This window comes from Acipenser ruthenus, chromosome 3 (genome assembly GCF_902713425.1).
Source record: "Acipenser ruthenus chromosome 3, fAciRut3.2 maternal haplotype, whole genome shotgun sequence".
Lineage (NCBI taxonomy): Eukaryota > Metazoa > Chordata > Actinopteri > Acipenseriformes > Acipenseridae > Acipenser > Acipenser ruthenus.
In genome coordinates, this window is record NC_081191.1 from 106,765,295 (window position 1) to 106,786,654 (window position 21,360).

General features: G+C 36.7%; 1 protein-coding gene across 1 annotated transcript in view; it reads left to right on the forward strand.

Moving 5' to 3' along the window:
- Positions 1–21,360, forward strand: part of LOC117435771 (brain acid soluble protein 1 homolog) — a 36,419-nt gene continuing 15,059 nt past the window's right edge. Inside the window, exon 1 of the mRNA XM_034059187.3 lies at positions 1–291. The gene's annotated coding sequence lies outside the window, so the exon portion shown is untranslated. The remainder of the gene's footprint in view (positions 292–21,360) is intronic.

The following is a 21,360-nucleotide window of genomic DNA, read 5'->3' on the forward strand; positions in this document are numbered from 1 at the left end:
AGACTTTTTTGGTGTTATCTGAGGGGCTTGACCGAATTTCACTGTCTGATATGCAAAGATCCACAGTGGGTTAGAGCGCCCTTCTGGTTGTAGCCTAGTCGCACACTAGTGTGTAGGATTTGATCTGCCCCCAGCTACAGTGTGAGAGACTGAGTGGGAAATGCAGAGACAGCAACGCAGAACACTACCCGAATAGACACAGCTACTGAGCAGAGAGACACCACCGCCGGAAAAAAAAGATTCTACCGACATTTCAGGAGGGATTCCTTTAGAACTTCACTGCAAAGCACGGTAAGCGACACTGCATTCTTTTGTGGTTATTATTATTATTATTATTATTATTATTATTATTATTATTATTATTATTATTATTATTATTATTAGTAGTAGTAGTAGTAGTAGTAGTAGTGGCACAAAGAATATGATCAGTCCAGTTATAGTTGAATCTGGTTAAATATGGTGCATTCGATGTGGATGAAAGTGGAGAAAATCAAGACAATATACCATTAGGAAAATAACACCAGCAGTTATTGCTATTTTAACATGTATCTTTTGCATTTTATAGAGATGACCACAAAACAAGTAATTTCGATCCCCCCCAACACAAAATAGTGTTGCTATTTTTTTTTAAATGTATGAGCAGCAGTGGGATTGAAACTTTTAGGCATAATCCAAATTAAAGTGATTATCAGTTGGATACTGAATAATCGTGTATATAAATAAAATATTAAACGCTGCTTGGATCAATGTATTCATATTTCCATATTCTAAACTGGTAGTAGGACTACTACATTGATATATATATATATATATATATATATATATATATATATATATATATATATATATATATATATATATGACATAAAATAAACCGTGGCTGTAACAATAATAAATGATACACCCCCACCTCCTTTTTGTCTGTTTTTGGGGGTGTGTGCTTGGCTGGATGCAGACACATTTGTCTGGATGCATGCACAGCAAAGAACTGCCCTGCCTGATCATCAGTACCGGTGGATATATTTTATAATATATTTTAATATATTTTACTACTCACGGAAGAAGCTTACTTAATTTAGTTTTGTGATGTGTGTTCGACGGCCACAATTATTATTATTATTATTTGTAATATGAACTGTCGTAATTTGTTGCATTTGTTTTTATTTATTTTTATTTTGTAAAATCCACTTTAAGTGTTATACCGCTATATGTTATTTTGTGCTTTTTTATACCTTTTAATTACATTGATTACCGTTAACAGAAACAAACCTAATGAATTAGCGTGTCGCATGTGTGCATCGTTATACACTGCAGATCGTATGTCAGTATACTGGGCATCACTTACCCGTGTGGAATGAATGAATTCAGTTCAGTAATTGTTCTAGTCCTTTGTTTCACATGGCACATGCGCAATGAGCGCAGGGTGTGGAAGTAAGACAAAAATATATATTTTTCATCAATAGCTGCAGTCAGTGGTACAAAGGCGTTTTCGTACCAATAATTTTAGTTCTGTGTCTTGAAAGGTGCGGTGCCAATTTTAAAACGGTTCATAATTCATATGGCTGCTTTAGATGAAGCTTTGTTAATGGTCAAAACAATTGGGGTTTGCCAGACATACATTATACACCGGTTTAAAAATGCATGTGTTGGATGGAAAATGAAATGCAAATGTACAATTACTTTCCTCTACCATCTCTTAAAATTAGTAGGACAAGTGCATGAATGTACATTACTGAGGTGTTCTATTGAATTTAATTAATTAATATGTTTAATGTTATGTTAATGTTGATTAATCTATATTAATATTGAATTGCAATTGTAGGATTGGACATAAAAAAGATATGGATTGTGTGTCTCATCTTCTGACAGAACACAACAAGCTGTGAATCAACCTAAAGACACATACACAGTTTCTAGCAAAAAATTCCCAAATCAGGTTCAAAAGTATTTGTACGATGATGCATTAAAATAAAAATGCATATTATAATATATTTATAAACTATATAAAGCCAGTATCTGTAAAATTGAATTGATGCACATTCTACAGCCACCATTTTGTGCAGTTTGTACAGCCACCACATAATGCTGTAGTTCAAGGATAGGCATTCTTGGCTCTTCCCTTTCATGTCTGTGATTCATGATGTCTATTCTTGGCAGTCTGGGTTGCCACGTTGACTAACGTTTTTGTACAGTTCAGTCAGAATTGAAAATATTTTGTTTATGGAATTCTTAAATTGCATAAGTAACCAAAGCCATGGTTGTGGTGATCATGGGGCCCTTTGATCACTTCTGAATAAAAAAAAAGTGGGTTTCATTACAAATTCAAATTGAGTTCTGATAATTCTAGGTTGAACCAAGATCCCAGTTATGTTGTTCATTTTTTTTTTAAATTAGTCATTGCAAGGAGTCCTGTCTTCCACCAGAATGTGGCACATTTAAGAGTTGAGGACACCAGTCAAGTTCTTTGGTTACATTGAGATACAGCTATTAGACATGCAAGAACGTTCTATTTTTTCTTTCTTGGCGAGAATGGGCACTACTAACATGACAGTGATCCAAGCCATCAATCCAGAAGAATCACTTGGCCCTGCCCAATTACTGAATTCAGTCAAAGCACTGTTGGATGAACCTTAATGGAGTGATCATAGACATCATTAAAGGTGGGGTGCAATGATTTTTCATTTTTTTCAGAATTCACTTGTATATGTTACTGTTGGTAGATCAATAAAAGTATCTGTGTTGTTTTAATGTATAGGTTTTTACACTAAGTGTATAAAAACAACTCTGAAGTTGACACCTCTATGAAAAGTCCAGCTCACTCGAAGCTGCGGCTAATTTATGCGTGACGTCACACCAGGACAAGCTTGCCATCCCGCCTGCTGCTTTCCTGCATTACCGCTCACCAAAACACAGCGCACCCAGGGGAGAGATACCCTGGTAAATAGGTGTGTAATATAGGGTTGCTCCAACACAGCAGGGCCGTTGGTATCTCTCCACCAGTTTCCTAAAGAGCCGGTACGATGCTGGCAATGGGTGAAGTTCGTGAGGAGGACCAGGGATTGGGATGCTAAGCCCAACACAGCTACATCTGCAGCACCCACTTTACCGAAGACAGCTTTATTAATGCAATGATGTTCAAGATGAGTGCTGTTAAAAAAGTTAACTTAAATAAGGATGCAGAACCATCCATTTATCCGGGTGGTACCTGCAGGAAAGCGACATCTTCTTCTAGTAAAAAAAAGTCTCTTGCTGTTTGATGAAAATATCTATAGAGTCACGCGATTATATACCCAACAACCTGATAAAATGATCACGTTATGTCACGTTCTCGTATGCATTCCTGTGAAGTCTCTTGATTTCGTCGGGACACTCGGGACACATCTTCTGCCTCCGGAATATTTAGATATTCCGATAACTTGCATATTTAGATACTTGTAATATTGTAATATTTAGATACTTGTTTTGTATGTTAAATTGCGGCTGATCTGTTGCCATGGAGATCCGACGCACTCTGTGTCTATTGCTCGGCTTTTAAAAAGCCTACAGTGAAGAAACGAGAGACTGGCTATTTTGTACGAAGTTCCTGAGCTGGGAGAATGCACCTTTTTTTGTTCTTTGTGTCTCTGAACAAAGACGGTAGAGTCTGTATTCTTTTTTGTTTATTTGTTTGTTTAAAGGGTGTCAGCCAAGCGAGTGACTAAGAACCTTTACAGCAAGGCCTAGCCTACATAGACATGAAGGTTATCGGGCTGTGTGTGCGTGACACTGTGTAATTGACTGCACTATTATGTAAACTCTGGTGTTACCTCAAGTAAATCCTATCACTATTGAACATCTTATTATAAAAGAAAATGTAACAATAACTAAAACTTTCAGAATACTTCAGGGTCTCTGTCTTGTTTTTACTGTGAACCTGAACAATAAAAGCTACATTTTTTTGCAATCTGCCTCCTTGTTGTTTTGTATACTTCCTATCAGTCACTGATGTTCTGCCCACCTGTGTGGGAGATAATTAGAGGTCCCTCACCTGTATTGAGGGTGGCGTAGTCGAAACATACAATTGATCATTTAACCTCTTGTTTGATTAATAACTAAAGTAACCAGTAATGCGATACAACAAGGATGCAAAGATGCAAAAATCAAGCGATATTCTTCAAAATAAATTCATTGTCTGAATAAGGATGCTTGGTACACGCTTTTCATTAAAAGCAGGCATGAAAAGAACCAAATTCAAATTAAGAAACCTGAAACTGTGACACACAAAAAAAAACTGTCATGTGCTACTCTACCATCAACAGACTACAACAAACCACGGAAGAGAGAGAAGTAAGTGCAAATGTAAACAAGCTTTTTTTTTACATCGTGAAGCCAACATAAATGAAGCACAAGACCAACATTTCTGATCTGTTTGATTTGAGATGCTGTGGCAGGGCGAGAAGCCCTGCACATGAAAAGGGGGCAGGGCAAAGTGAGAGCGAGCGTGAGAGCGAGAGCAGTAGCAGTTTAAAAATCAAACTAAAATACAGGATCAGTGAAAGCGATTGCCCAGCCTGACCTGTGTTTTTGGTAGAGATTTGTTTTTGTGTAATATATATTTTGCTCTGTGAGCAAGTGTTTTTGTTTGAATATTTTATTTATTTTTGTGTTAAATAAACGGCGCCGCAGCGTCTTTTTGCCCTTCAGTCCTGCCTGTGTTTTTCTTCCTGCTGCTGGCCTGACGTCACCACTACAGCCATCCCTGCCACAGATGCTAAAACATCCGAACCGGTAACAGCGCTTTCACTTCTGTCCTCCATCTACTGCATTTGTTTACAACAGTGAACGTCCTGGTGTGACGTCATGCACGCACGCTCTTCGGGGTAGAGGTCTTTTGAAAACGGTCTAACCACAAATTTGCCTTTTTTCCATTTTATAAGTAACGAATATGAATTAAACTTTCAAGACATGTAGAGAAAGTTTAGCTGCACTCAACAATGACTTTTTTGTGTCATTGCACTCCACCTTTAATAGAAAGAGCCAGTCTGACAAATAATTGGTGCCAATTAGCTTTCCATATAAATTCTTTCATATGTATTCACGCTAATGTTTTGTGTTTCATATTTTTTTGGTTATGTGAGTAAGTATAACTGTCCACATCATCATAACCTGGTCCCTTAACCCACCCAACTACAATCCTTTAAGCCAGCTTTGATTGTGTTTAGTTCAATTTTATTTTCTCACTTTTTTGTAACTAACCATATCAGATCACAGCTCTCGCTGTGCCCTGCGTGTTTGCAGGTTTATTCCCAGATTCCACCACCACCCATGATACTTGCCATTAATAACACAGCTCTGTTATCTATTACTGATTACAGGGTTTTTTATTTTTCACTAATCAGGCATCTGGGTTGGTTGGGCTTATGAAGGTTATTTTGTATCTTCAGAAACGCTTGCCTGAACTTGATTAAATCATATCATTGGACATTCTTTCTGGGTCTTTTTGTGTACTGTGAGTGAATGCAGGTTCATGGTTTGATAGCTGTATCTTGCGATTCAATTCAAACTTTGCATGGTCATTGTTTATGAAATGCTAATACTACACACTGCAGATGTAGGTCTTGGTGACTTCTCACAGTACTACTAATAGCTAATGTGTTATTTATACCCTTGGCTGTAATATGATTAAACTGATTTTTTGACAGACAATAGGCTTGTGATATTATTATTATTATTATTTATTTCTTAGCAGACGCCCTTATCCAGGGCGACTTACAATTGTTACAAGATATCACATTATTTCACATTATACAGATATCACATTATTTTACATACAATTACCCATTTATACAGTTGGGTTTTTACTGGAGCAATCTAGGTAAAGTACCTTGCTCAAGGGTACAACAGCAGTGTCCCCCACTGGGGATTGAACCCACAACCCTCCAGTCAAGAGTCCAGAACCCTAACCACTACTCCACACTGCTGCCCTATCTACCTAATGTGGTGTCAGCAAATCTGACAGCAAAACTGTTTTGTCATACTTGTGTGTGATGGTATAACTATGCATTGGTTCATAATATGTTCGTCTCCGGCTAAGAGAACAGCTCTCAGGAAGCAAGCAACGTGTTCTTATAGCCAAAGTGTTTTCTGAAACTGAGTTAGCCACCAGAAACAATATGAATCAATAAAAAAAATAATACATACTGTATGTATTACTTGTCATGACACATGTGCATCAACATATGAAATGAACTGAGATAGTAAAAGCAAAACAACAGGCAAGTGTATGTTAATAAAATATAATAATAAAGTAACAGACAAACTAATGTTTATCAAACTATCGAAAAATTAAAAAAATTAAAACCCCAATACGAGGAGGAAATGTATCTGAGTTAGTAAAGATGAGAGAAGTTTACTGGACCTGCACCTTACAAACTTTAAAACCGAAAAGCCTTAATGAGGATTTTGATCCAATTAACGTGATTGGACTTGCCGGTATCATTTTGATTGTATTGCAGACATTTGATTGTACATAACGACTTTTTGATATAATGAATTGCCTATTTAGGAGGGTTTCACGGAGTATTTGTAATGTCTGTACTTAGATTTATTGAACAGATTCCTTAATATATTATGAATTAATTCCGGAAGTGTTGCATTGGTTAAATTGCGAAGCTTTTGTGACATTTAAATATGTTATATTTAATATTATATGATATACTACGTATAATGTTATGACTCATGGTCAGGAGATGCCCTCTAATAGGCATAATTCTATTCAGTATAAATTTGTTGGCTCTTAGATAATTGATATCCGGTTGAAAATTATTCAATAGAACTGCTATTGCTAATTCGTGACAAGTGTGCCCTCGTTTACAATGGGTTGACATTTTCCAAGATAGTGATGCTCTGACGAAGGTCTGACGACCGAAACGTTAGCTCTTTTCTGTGTGATTTCTTTTAAACAGTAAAGTGAGATTTTGTATAATGTAGTGTGTGGGATTTTTGTATTACTCCTGATTTGCTTTGTGATCTCCGAAGCACCTACGGCTACACTTATCGGGAGTGCAGTTGTTTGATTTATTTTTGGATTACTCCTGATTTGCTTTGTGATCTCCGAAGCACCTACGGCTACACTTATCGGGAGTGCAGTTGTTTGATTTATTTTTGTATTACTCCTGATTTGCTTTGTGATCTCCGAAGCACCTACGGCTACACTTATCGGGAGTGCAGTTGTTTGATTTATTTTTGTATTACTCCTGATTTGCTTTGTGATCTCCGAAGCACCTACGGCTACACTTATCGGGAGTGCAGTTGTTTGATTTATTTTTGTATTACTCCTGATTTGCTTTGTGATCTCCGAAGCACCTACGGCTACACTTATCGGGAGTGCAGTTGTTTGATTTATTTTTGTATTACTCCTGATTTGCTTTGTGATCTCCGAAGCACCTACGGCTACACTTATCGGGAGTGCAGTTGTTTGATTTATTTTTGTATTACTCCTGATTTGCTTTGTGATCTCCGAAGCACCTACGGCTACACTTATCAGGAGTGCAGTTGTTTGATTTATTTTTGTATTACTCCTGATTTGCTTTGTGATCTCCGAAGCACCTACGGCTACACTTATCGGGAGTGCAGTTGTTTGATTTATTTTTGGATTACTCCTGATTTGCTTTGTGATCTCCGAAGCACCTACGGCTACACTTATCGGGAGTGCAGTTGTTTGATTTATTTTTGTATTACTCCTGATTTGCTTTGTGATCTCCGAAGCACCTACGGCTACACTTATCGGGAGTGCAGTTGTTTGATTTATTTTTGTATTACTCCTGATTTGCTTTGTGATCTCCGAAGCACCTACGGCTACACTTATCGGGAGTGCAGTTGTTTGATTTATTTTTGGATTACTCCTGATTTGCTTTGTGATCTCCGAAGCACCTACGGCTACACTTATCGGGAGTGCAGTTGTTTGATTTATTTTTGTATTACTCCTGATTTGCTTTGTGATCTACGGCTACACTTATCGGGAGTGCAGTTGTTTGATTTATTTTTGTATTACTCCTGATTTGCTTTGTGATCTCCGAAGCACCTACGGCTACACTTATCGGGAGTGCAGTTGTTTGATTTATTTTTGTATTACTCCTGATTTGCTTTGTGATCTCCGAAGCACCTACGGCTACACTTATCAGGAGTGCAGTTGTTTGATTTATTTTTGGATTACTCCTGATTTGCTTTGTGATCTCCGAAGCACCTACGGCTACACTTATCAGGAGTGCAGTTGTTTGATTTATTTTTGTATTACTCCTGATTTGCTTTGTGATCTCCGAAGCACCTACGGCTACACTTATCGGGAGTGCAGTTGTTTGATTTATTTTTGGATTACTCCTGATTTGCTTTGTGATCTCCGAAGCACCTACGGCTACACTTATCGGGAGTGCAGTTGTTTGATTTATTTTTGTATTACTCCTGATTTGCTTTGTGATCTCCGAAGCACCTACGGCTACACTTATCGGGAGTGCAGTTGTTTGATTTATTTTTGGATTACTCCTGATTTGCTTTGTGATCTCCGAAGCACCTACGGCTACACTTATCGGGAGTGCAGTTGTTTGATTTATTTTTGTATTACTCCTGATTTGCTTTGTGATCTCCGAAGCACCTACGGCTACACTTATCGGGAGTGCAGTTGTTTGATTTATTTTTGGATTACTCCTGATTTGCTTTGTGATCTCCGAAGCACCTACGGCTACACTTATCGGGAGTGCAGTTGTTTGATTTATTTTTGTATTACTCCTGATTTGCTTTGTGATCTCCGAAGCACCTACGGCTACACTTATCGGGAGTGCAGTTGTTTGATTTATTTTGAATCAAACTAAAGCAAAACAAGATGGTCAAAAAGCATAAATCGCTATGTACTATGAAATTAGCTGGCGGGTGTGTTTCGGTCTATCACAATGGCAGAGGCAAAAATAATGGCCGTTACTTAGGGTTAACTTAACGTTAATAAACTAACTGTCAAACTAAATGAACACAGCACCCCTACAAGCGTTACAAAATGCAGCAGCAAGATACAAGACATGCACATTATGTAACAGAATGGTGAAGCAACTCACCAGAACAGAAAACACCAAATTGCTTACTGATTAAATGATTACTGCTTTTCTTAGATTCTGTGGAAAGCAGCAATCCACCCAAATCTAAGTCACTGTTTCTGCACTAGTTGCATTTGGACTGGTAAATGAATCCACTCAACACCAATGACCCTCAACTGTATGACTACTTTCTTATTTTCTTATTATTTTTCACATTACTGAGTTTGAAACAAACCCTATTGATCACATTCAGCAGGACCATCTTTGTTTAATGAATTTAATGTTTATTTGATCTTCTCCAGTGTTTTACATACTTGAGGTAGTTTAGGTCTGTACATTTATCATGTGGCTCTGCAAAACTGTAGCGGCTGCAAATCCTTGTATAGCTGTTGTATCCTATATAATATTTGGCCCCTGGGAAATAATAATTATGTTCCTTTAGTAAACAGACAGAACAGTTTTAGTGGGTATTGCTGGTAAATGTGTGCATGTTTTTAAACACTTTTTTAAATGTGGATACCTGTAACATAATAATATATGCCTTTCATTTGAAAATGCAATAATTATAGCTTTCAAATATCAAAAGAGTTAGTGAGCGCCACAAAAGAGTTAGTGAGCACCCCTTAAAGATTTTCCAGCCTTCTGGTTTCTGCCTCCTTTGTAGCACATATCGTACTTAATAATTACTTATGAGAAATCAACCATTTGCTGTTATGGATTTGCCTTGTGTACAGATGTCCTTAAGTGCATAAAACATTGTAATTATAAAGTTCACACCTTTCTAATGTTAAATAGTAGTTCCTGAGTACACTCTTCATTTATGTGATTTATAATAAGTTTATGCATCTTGTGTATGCATGTCGTTTTTTATTTTTAGATTCTGCAAACTAAACAATAACGTCTATTTTGGGGGAAAACCTAAAAAAGCAGAAATCAGATGATTTAGATGAAACCATTTCCAGAAAAAGTAGAGCAGAGGTACAAAATAAATGTTTCTGTCTTGGAAAGCATATTACTCACAATGAAGGGCTCTAATTCATTCCTTAACTCAGATCTGTATTCATTTATAACCACTCATAATCTGGCATACTAGCTGAAGCCATTCCATTGTTTTGCTTACACAGAGAAGTTCACAAAGTACAGGGCTGTGCGAAATATTTGCCTTGTTACATGAACTGCTTAATACATTGCCCTACAGAAGAATATTCTAGGCCATTCAGGAATATAGACTTACTCAGGTAACTGTTTTTATAAAAGTGTAATTGTGAGCAAATGAAGGATTGATTTATTTATTATAATTAACCAAATAATTAACTGAATGGACTGAAGGGCTCTGGACTCTTGACCGGAGGGTCATGGGTTCAATCCCCAGTGGAGGACACTGCTGCTGTACCCTTGAGCAAGGTAATTTACCTAGATTGCTCCAGTAAAAACCCAACTGTATAAATGGGTAACTGTATGTAATAATAATGTGATATCTTGTAACAATTGTAAGTCACCCTGGATAAGGGCGTCTGCTAAGAAATAAATAATAATAATAATAATAATAGTACTGTAGATGTGCTTTACACAAAGTTAACCTCTTGTTAATGAGAAATGGGGTGTTTCTGTTTGATTTCTTAAATGTTTAAACATATTGGGAATGTTTGTAACCAACCCTAAAAGCCATTGTGTAAAAAAAAAAACTGAAGAAATATTAAGTCTGAAAATAAAACTGGCCCAGACCCGTATTTGGCCTGTATACTTCTGACAACCGCCAAATGTTTAGACAGAACTCTAAACTATTAACACCCAGACTTCATGCACACTCAGCACTTGTTCTTGTTGAAGGACATTGTTCCACTCTTCAACCCACAGCACCCTTATCTGTGTACTCTAAGGTAAACAAGGTACTGTAGTGGCTTGTTTTTTACTTCATGTTAAAGAGCTTATATGAAGGGCTTTAGATTGGGAGTTGCATCAATAGTCCGCCTGAACAGTTAGTCAATATTGAGTTATGGAGCATTAAGAAACCTGGAATTTCTTTCACACCTTAATGTTTTTGGACAGTGTTTGCTTTGGGGTTTTAACTGATGCCTAAACATACTTTGATACTGATTAGATATTTGCTATTTTTTTTGTGGTCAAATCTTTTACAGTTTGTATCAACCACCATTACATATTAGGTCATTTGACTATGTTGTATGGCAACCAGATACAAATACTTTAATAGAATATAATTCTGTTGTCTAATTAGGTACTGTTGAAAAATAATAGTTCTAGATCAAGTCTGGGGTTATATAAGGGCAGCAGTATGGAGTAGTGGTTAGGGCTCTGGACTCTTGACCGGAGCGTCGTGGGTTCAATCCCAGGTGGGGGACCCTGCTGCTGTACCCTTGAGCAAGGTACTTTATCTAGATTACTCCAGTAAAAACCCAACTGTGTATAAATGGGTAATTGTATGTAAAAAATAATGTGATAACTGTATAATGTATAATATGATATCTTGTAACAATTGGAAGTCGCCCTGGACTTGTCTGCTAAGAAATAAATAAATAAATAATAATATAAAGTACTGTACAACATGCTTTATGGGTGGTAAAGTCCTTCCTGCACATGTTGCAAACAACCTTAGGTGTCAACTGCAGAGTACTAAACTAAGAAGATTGTCTTTTCCAATGCATGCATGACCCAAACAAGAATGCACACTATGTATACATTTCTTGCATTTCCCTCATTACAAGTAAACAAAAAAAAATGGTGCAGTGTGTTGCTGTTGACGAATGATTAGGCTGTCCTTCAGAAAAGTCTGACAAGAGACACTGATTTAACTTCAAAAGCAACTGATGGTTACCTGCTTTTGATCACCATGGCAGCATATTTATGGAAGAGATACTCAGAACTCATCTAAAGGTTTTTTTTTTTTTTTAAGATTAAAATTATTTGCAGTCAACTCTTACATTAGAAAATGTTTGCCTTGTTTTAGGAAGTTTTAGTTGTGTGAGCTGTTGTCTGCATATCTGCAAATACGAATTTCAGCTGACAGAAATGTTCTGAACTGTATTGGTGTTTTTTGAGTTTGTACTGTAGGCCTGTGAATGAAAAATGAAGTTAATACCACTAGATCAGGGGTCTCCAACCTTTTTTTATAAGTGTTTATATGTCATCAATGGTTAAAGATTTGGAACATGTTAATCTTGACTAATTAAGCCAATAATTGGTTCAATGGAATAACAGAGCTCTGTTGAAACAAAAACCAAAATACCATTTAGATCTCCAGGACTAGGGTTGGAGACCCATGCACTTGATAAACCAATGATGTAAAACATCTGTTCAAAGCCATCCACAAACAGTTTTATCAATCAAATGAAATCTGTACACAGGATGTACAAGAATCTTTGTGTTTATGTGACTCACTGCAGATCCTTATGGCTTATTTCTTTCTCATATTAAAAACAAATTGGTGTTAAACCTCTTTTACCCTCTTCCTCCAGGGATTGTCAAATACAAATTAACATTCAAGTCAGTTTACCAGTGAGCTTGAAAGGCAAGTTAATTCTGCTTGGATAGAAAAATGAACTAGAGAGAAAATATGCACTGCTAGACCATATTTTAATAATAGTTTATTTTGAACACCCTGGAGTGTATTGTAAAATGGCACCCCCTCCCTACTCCACAGTGAAATGGTTGTCAAGTGAATCGGTTGCTTCTAAAAGTTCCAAGCTGTGCTGGTATGGCAACTTATTAGCCAATGAGATTCCTCCCTTCTTACCATTTTATAATACCATTTTGATGCAATAGGTATGTCAGAATAGAAAATGATACTAATGTAACATGGACTATTGATTTGCCATTGAAGATCATTTGGTAAGCGATTCTTTGATTATCAAGCTTTGCTAAACCTGCTGTGAAAATGGATGTATGAATATAGTACTGAATATACAATATATTGTGTTCTCGAGTGCTATGTCTGTAACTGAAAAGGAGTGCCAATCAGCTGTTTGTTTTGTGTTTAATGCTCAAGCTGCCGGTGAATGAAAATCTTGCACATTCAAAGCACAACACTGTTACAGTTAATGGGAGATTTAAAACCAGTGGTGCATTACCAGACTTGTTTTACCATTATGAAAGACCCAGCTGAGCACCCACGTGTAAGTGAGGGGCCGGCTTTCACATGCTTCTTTAGGGGGAGGGGAGGTGGGGGGGGGGGCAAGGTTGCTTTGATGAACAATTTTCATGTGTAAATATTGTGTTTCTGTCAAGTGTTCATGATTAATTATTGATCTGCTAGACCATGGGTTCTTAAACTATGGGTCATGACCCAAAGTTGGTCCCTAACACATTTTTGGTGGGTCACAGCATGTGGAAAATAAGTGCAGCTTTAACGGGGCATAGAGGGAGCGAACCTGCGTTTCCCCAGCAAACATCATAATTAGGTAAAGAAAATTATAATCTGAAGCTATTTAAGCTTTTTAGTAACAGACTAGATACCTCGGATAAGGGAGTATTATCCTGTGTAGTGTAGTGCTTATCTTAGTGGGTTTTAACTTTCAAATGGCTGCTTTTGTATTATTATGTGTATACTGTTATTTAAATGGTCTGACTGTGGCAGTTGTATGTGTGACATGCTATACAATTGTATTGTAGTTTGTTCTTTTTTTCTGCTATATACTGTACAGTGCTTTGAGATACTTTTGTATAAAAAGCACTATATAAATGCAATAAATAAATAAATAAATAAATAAATAAATAAATAAAATACTTCAGGTGTTTTATACAACTGGCCACAGGAGATCATTGATTATATGCACTCGTGTAGGTAAGAGATCATACTAATACTTTACGTATTATTATATCTCTTTAAATGTGAACTGTGCGTTGTTATCTGTGTTTATATTATGGGGTGTTTTCTTTAAGGCAACCTCGAAGAATGATTACATGTTGGTAGAATGAAAGACTTTGTGATGTCAGAGGTCACATTTTCTCAGGAAAAGCACCCAGGAAACTCATTAACAAACTATATTTGACCTGACTTAGTCTATGGGAAGAAGGCTGGGACATTTCACAAAGGCTTACTTTAAATGATTTGATCTATGAGCAATAGCAGCTGTGACATGTTTGTTAAATAGCCTTGAAAATCAAACCACAATTTGCAGTTTTTTGTTGGTTTATAACTGTGTATAGAATAAGGAAGCAAAATGTGGTATGGCAGAGAATATTTACTTTCACCTTGCTTCATCATTTATTTAAAAAGTGGAAAAAAAGGATTCTGGTATGCTACAGTGAACATATTGAGAAGTTCCATCTATGTCAATCCGAGGTGGCAAGAAATCACATTCCCCTGACACGCCCCCCCCCCTCCCCTCCCCTCCCTCCCCCATATCTGACATACCTTCCATACCAAAAGGAAGATGTGTTTATGTGACTCACTGCAGATCCTTTTAAGTTAATCATACGTCACAAAAGAGCATCATTGACTTCCTACAAGTTTACAATGGACATACAGTATTGTCTGTTTGTTATACAAATCATTGTTTGTTCTTTTCTTTATGCTGTTGGCAATGCCAGGGAGCACAGCAGCTGACATTAATGTATTCTTACAGTTGTCTCTGGCTTACTTCTGTCAGCAGCCTGTAACTAATTGGGAATACAGTAGTCAAGGCCAATATTCTGAATTGTACTGCAGTGTTGGAATGGGTTTTTTTTTTTTCAATCTCTCGCACAGATGATGAAATTTGGGGTATTGAATAACAAGGAGACTTGCAGTGACTCAGTCCATATGAGTTCCATTGATGTGAGAGAGTATTTGTTTTACCTTACCTTATCTTGAATTTTATCTGGTGCCACTGCATTAGGCATTCAAAGAAAATGATAATATTGGTGAGAAATCCTGGATACCCATTTCAGTATGTGAAACAACACAAAGTTAAAATAACTGTGGTCTTTCAGACACATGCGTTAATAAAATGGTTGTTAAAGTGTCAATGTGTGAATATAATGTGGATGCTAACAAACAAAAGTTGCAATATGAACAGCCCTTTGTCCTTCATTTTCCTGTGGTTAACGGCTAGCTTGATTCCAGTGATTTCTTTCCATTCATTTTGAAATGGCTCATTGTAGTTTCACATACCGCCTCGGTTGGAAAGCAGCACTGTGTAAACTGCCACAGCTTTCTTGATGGAGACACGTTCCAGACATCTGGTACATCATTGTTCTACCGGAGAGTGTTTCATTCGAATGCCAATTTGGTTTTTAGGCTATAATGAAACTGAAGTGTTCTAAGTAGTTCTAAATAACAGATAGGAAAAACGTACTTACAGTTGATATTTGTTATCAGCTAACAAGTATGCATTTTTTGCATGGAATGTGAGGAGCTGTTGTTTGTAAGACCTAGTCAATGTCTCTGTCCCTGCCTTCTTTCATACATACCTCAGTGCTTCTCTTTTTAACTTGCACGTCCGCTGCCATCTTCTACAGATCCCCAGACACAACTACTGAGCTGCAACAGCATTGTTTTTTAATATTAATTTCTTCTTCTTATTTATTTCTTAGCAGACACCCTTATCCAGGACGACTTACAATTGTTTCAAGATATTACATTATTTTTACATACAATTACCCATTTATACAGTTGGGTTTTTACTGGAGCAATCTAGGTAAAGTACCTTGCTCAAGGGTACAGCAGCAGTGTCCCCCACCTGGGATTGAACCCACAACCCTCCGGTCAAGAGTCCAGAGCCCTAACCACTATTCCACACTGCTGCCTCATAGCCCATTTGCTGTCATTAAGCTGCTCTATAACATTTTTGCATGATGACATTTTTGGTCCTCGTTTTCTTTCTGCAAAACAAAATAACAAGTTATTCTATAAAATGTACTAATGTTATACATATTTAATAAAACTATACAGAGAACAAAAAAATAGATGAAGTATAACTGTCTACAGCAGTCAGATACAATCTGACTAATCCAGGCATATACCGTAATTGGGTCTTTAGCGATATTGCAGCCAATGCAGCAGGTCATGTATATGAGATGCAGCAGATGCTGTACTGATTTTCCACATCAGATTATAGATATTGTTGAATTGTTCATTGGTAAACATCCTTGGATATAGTTTATTATGAAAAGAAGCAACCACTGGCATACATTTTTGGCTTTTTTCCATTTTTATTTTAAATTTCTTTCTAAAAGTTTATAGGCTTGAAAATAACACAGTCGTGCAGACTGACTTGGGTTGTCACATCTTGTTTTTCTTCAGTTTGTTGGTAATTTGGCACATGTTTTACAGGGGACAGTGAAACAGCATTGCTGAGCTTCTGGTGCCCCATGCCATTCTTTCTTTACTGTTCTCTGGCAAACCCTTTGTGACAGCTTGGCCCTTCACCGTGGCACTGTCAGACTGAATTTACTGCCTGGATGGTACAATGCAGTATCTAGAATATTTACATCAATTACAAATAGATGCTATCAGCACCCAGATTTCAAACAATTTATCTTGCTATTTCAGACATCTGATGATCAGACAATCTTAAATAAAATAGACTTATTATGTTTGAATGTAAATTGGTAATTCATTTCCAATATTAAAATGCTCCCCACAGTGCATACAGCAGACTCTATTTAGCCAAAAAATAAATGGTAACATTTTGCTGTTCATACACTCACATATTAGAAATGTCTGTTTATTGAAAAACATTTGACTATACAGAACAATACACTGCATATGTAGTGTATATGTTAACTGAAGGTAGTTCTACACTGGACACAAGCACATTTGTATAACATGAATGTTCCAAGGCGGGAAACTTTCACATGACCCTTAAGAGTTACTGTATGTGATACTTTGGGTTTGTATGTGCAACACTTTTTTTTTACTTTCAGTTCCTTAATTTCTAAAAGGGACAGCATGTCTCTGCTCTGCCTAAATATTATGAAAATACAATCTGAGGCTGGAACAAAAGTGACAGCATTTTATTTTATTTAATAACAAAACTTTATTATGAAAGGTTGTCTTTAAAAATACTTCAGACTTTTTATCTCAGTCTTTTTGACCTGTGTAACCTTCAGGCAATAACTTATAGCCGTTATACAAAGTATAAGGTATTTTAAGTGTGATGCAACGCTTTGTCTTTCTGACAAAAGATCAAACTGAACCATGCAATGAAAAAGTGCTGGCACTGTCAGCACTAAGCTGGTGGCATTTTCAGGACCTCATAACAACATCCCTTAATTTTAATATAGTAACATGAATCAAAAGACACAACAAGACTTACGTGATTGATTCTGACAGCCCTCAGTAGAGATAACGGCAGCTTCATACTTAGTCTGGGTGTTCAGATGTCTAGGGCTGTTTTGTTTTAAGGTTATTGTTGATGAAAGGTTCTGGTGCTTAAATCTTTGTTAAAAAGTCATATCTGTTAAATTACTCCGTGTAGACCTAATTATGCTTTAAATAAAATAATGGTTCTAAACTGACTAAAACAGCCAAAGGCAAAAGTATTGAAAGAAAATAAAATGTTAGCTGAGATCAAATCATTGTGAAACTGGAGTAAACAGTAAACTGGGCAAAGCTGCAAAACAAGCTAAGAGTTGCTGCGGACTTGGACCAATTTTAATAGTAATTTATGGAAGACCATGCTTACTAATCACTTGGATTCAAAGGGCCATTGTAGCCTACCGATTGGAGGGAAATATCTGGCTTTAGTTCTAGCTGCAATTTTTTTAGCTGCAGTTCTACTCAGATGGGATTTGCACGTCATTTACCAATTACAGCCAGCCACAGCAACAATGGGGGTACCAGTAACATAATAACTAAAACGTTAACATCTTAAAATAAAAGGTTGACATTATTTTATTCTTTCTAGATTGTGTCTAATTCTATAATACATTACTATGAGTGATGCAGTAATGGTATGTCGCGTTCCCTTGGCTGTACACATTCAGTCTGTATTTTTGGTTTTAAATTTTCATTGCAGTTTTAATGAAAACCAAGTGGAAGTCAAAAACAGTTGAAAGAGTTGTTAAAAGCTGAACCAATCAGAACAGACTTGCATCTCAAATTTCAAGAGATCAATTGATAGCGGGAGTAATGTCCCAAAAAATGAGTTACAAGCACACAGTGCAGCATATACTGAATTATTTTGTTTGCCTGATGTTATTTAACTTTTAAACAGGTAGACCAGAATCTGAATGTTTCTGAATGCATACTGTAATTAACTGTTCACTTAGGCATATCTAAACTTACATACTCAACTTACAAAAGGGCAGATATGCTGAACACATTTTTTTCCTGGTATTGTAATGCCTTTCACACACTGCTTGGCTTATTGTACACCTTTCTCTTGTTTTGGTAGGTCCTTCACGTTACCATACAGTACTATTTTAATTATCTAAACAACAACATATCTATATTCCTACAATATTAAAAAATATATATATATATATATTTGGATTTCACTAGTTTAATTTAAATACTTTCCAGACATTTATACACTAGAGATTTTTCATCCAAAGTTAGGGATGTTGGTCTGCAAACCCTTGTTAAATAATCAATCAATAATTCTTTATTTTATATAGCGCCTTTCATAGTGGACCACCATCACAAAGCGCTTTTCAAGATGCAGTAACAACAGTAAACAAAAAAAACACAAACAAAAAGAAAATAATGCATAAAACAGTACAGTGAAAAATGCATAATATATTAAGTACAGTGGAAAGTGCATAATACATGATAGTAGCATAATACATGAAATAGTAGCAGGGACCTGTGTTATGAAGGGCATTGTAGGTGAGCAGGAGAGTTTTGAAAATCCTGAACTTTACAGGTAGCCAGTGCAGCTGGGCAAGACGAGGGGTGATGTGATCATGTTTTTTTACATCTGGTAAGGATCCTGGCAGCGGCATTCTGAACTAGCTGCAGTTGGTTTATGGTGCATGCCGGGAGACCACCATCTAGAGAGTTGTAGTAGTCGAGTCGAGAGGAGACAAATGCATGACAAAGTATCTCCGCATCTAGGAGGGAAAGGTAGGGACGGACTTTGGGGATGTTTCGAAGATTGTAGAAGGAAGATTTGACTACGGAGGAGATGTGGGCATCAAAGGAGAGGTTGCTGTCAAGAAGTACACCGCTTCCTACTGTTTTGATTTCAACAGTAAGCCAGAAACATCAGCAATATGCAGCATATACTGAATTATTTTGTTTGCCTGATGTTACTTAACTTTTAAACAGGTAGACCAGAATCTGAATGTTTCTGAATGCATACTGTAATTAACTGTTCACTTAGGCATATCTAAATAAACAACATGCTGTATTACAATAATCTAAACAAAGGTAGTACTGTATTTTGACTAAAACAGTCGGTACCTTTAGAGATGTTGTACCCTAAAATACAGTATGTGGTAATATATAGGGTTTCATGCCAGGTTTTCATCATGCCAAGCTAATTGTCAGATTTTCTTTGGCTGTTGGTCCGATGTACTTTATGGATACTGAGTGCTGTAGACAGCAAGGAATATAATGCTTTTGAACCAATGTATTGTGCGTGTTGAACAAATATATACAAATTCTAAAACAAATAAATATATTTGTTTTAGAATGTAATGATTCAAGGGCTGTTAAGTGCTCCTCTCATTACGTTACTTAGGATCCACTCCTTAGATTGTTCTGGACTGGCTAGTACAGCTTAGCTCCATTGTAGAGTGAGAACGTTGGGATCAATATTGCTTTAGACCCTGATAAGGTGTCACTGTACTGTAAATGTAGGTATATGCACAACAGGTTGGACTATGTCTAATAAGGATCTGAATGCATTTTGCGTGAGTGACGATGCGTCCTGCAGTCCTGTGTGTGAAGCTTATCTGTTTGTACTGGGAGTCAAACTCTGTACCACTGCACTCCCAACATGGAAAATCAGACCTTACAATATGATTACTCATTACCAGGGCCACTAGAAAATTGCCAAATTAATACTGTTATACTGCCTTGTTTATACTTTATTTTATTGATACATACAAAGAAGAATTAAAACATCATAGGTTGTTGCAAAAAATGAAACTTTTTGCTGGGCGTACTGCCTTTACTTTGATGTATCTATAATAGCTCTCTCATTGTACAACAGGTTACACAGTAATTACACGGCAAATGCAAAATTGCATTGTGTAATTGTAGTTCTAATAAAGTGTTTATCACTGTTTATCGTGTTTATCAACATGTTATTGCATGTACTGTAGTTACATAGTAGCTACACAACTAGTGTGTAATTAAGCATAATTGTCGAAGGTTCATATAAAGTAAAATAATATAGAACAACAAAGACAATGCAGCAAGACCAAATACAGTATACTGCTGATGCAGAAGCACTGTGATGTGAATACCACATAACTAGCATATCACACAAAGAATATAAGTTGACTTGTTATTAGTAGAGCAAATAACACAGTCACTGTGGCATGCTAAAGTGTTCACTGCAGAGATGATCTCAAAGAGCGAGACTTTTTCCAGAGGATGTGTGTCAATGCTGAAGGTGGGTGTTGAAATGACAAAAACCAGGACAGTTTTAATCTAAGCTGTTTAGTACCATTAAACCAAATACAGAGATTGTATCAATATTCAGTCGTACTGAACCAAAAAAAAAAAAAAAATAGTATTGATGGATCTATGCCTTTCTTCCATGTTTTTTACTGGCATAAACGATTCTCTCAAATGTTATAAAAATGAACAATTCTTTATTGTGAGAAAAGTGAAACAGCCCCTGAACTTTAAAAATATAAAAATGCGGTTGTAGTTTAACTTATTTTGCTGTTGTTATTTTTTTAAGCAAGGGCACAATGTAATTACAATAATTGGAAGAAAGGCACAGATCCATCAATACTATTTTTTTTTGTTGGTTCAGTACGTTGGTAGCAGACACCCTTACCCAGGGAGACTTACAGTGGTATACAAACAATACATATCAAGAATTACAGTACAAATATTTCTGTACTTCACTGTGCACAGACTAGCCAATCTGGGAGGAACTGAATCTTCTCTGCGTATAAATGCTGACTCATGGCACCCCTAAGCTGCAGACACACACAGGCTAAATGCAGTTGTGAGGTCACCTTTTACTCTTAATACGGTTTGTATACACACACAGTTTGGTTACAAAGGGCAGCGACAACCGCACTAGTTAATCCTTTTCAGAGCAAGTATCGAGTGTGGTTATTAATTCCGTTCGGTTAGTTAATGCGCACTAACTGTGTGTGTGTATTACAACTGCACTGACACAATCGCAGCTGGTGCTCAGTGGATTTCTGCGCAACTAATGATGTCAGTGTT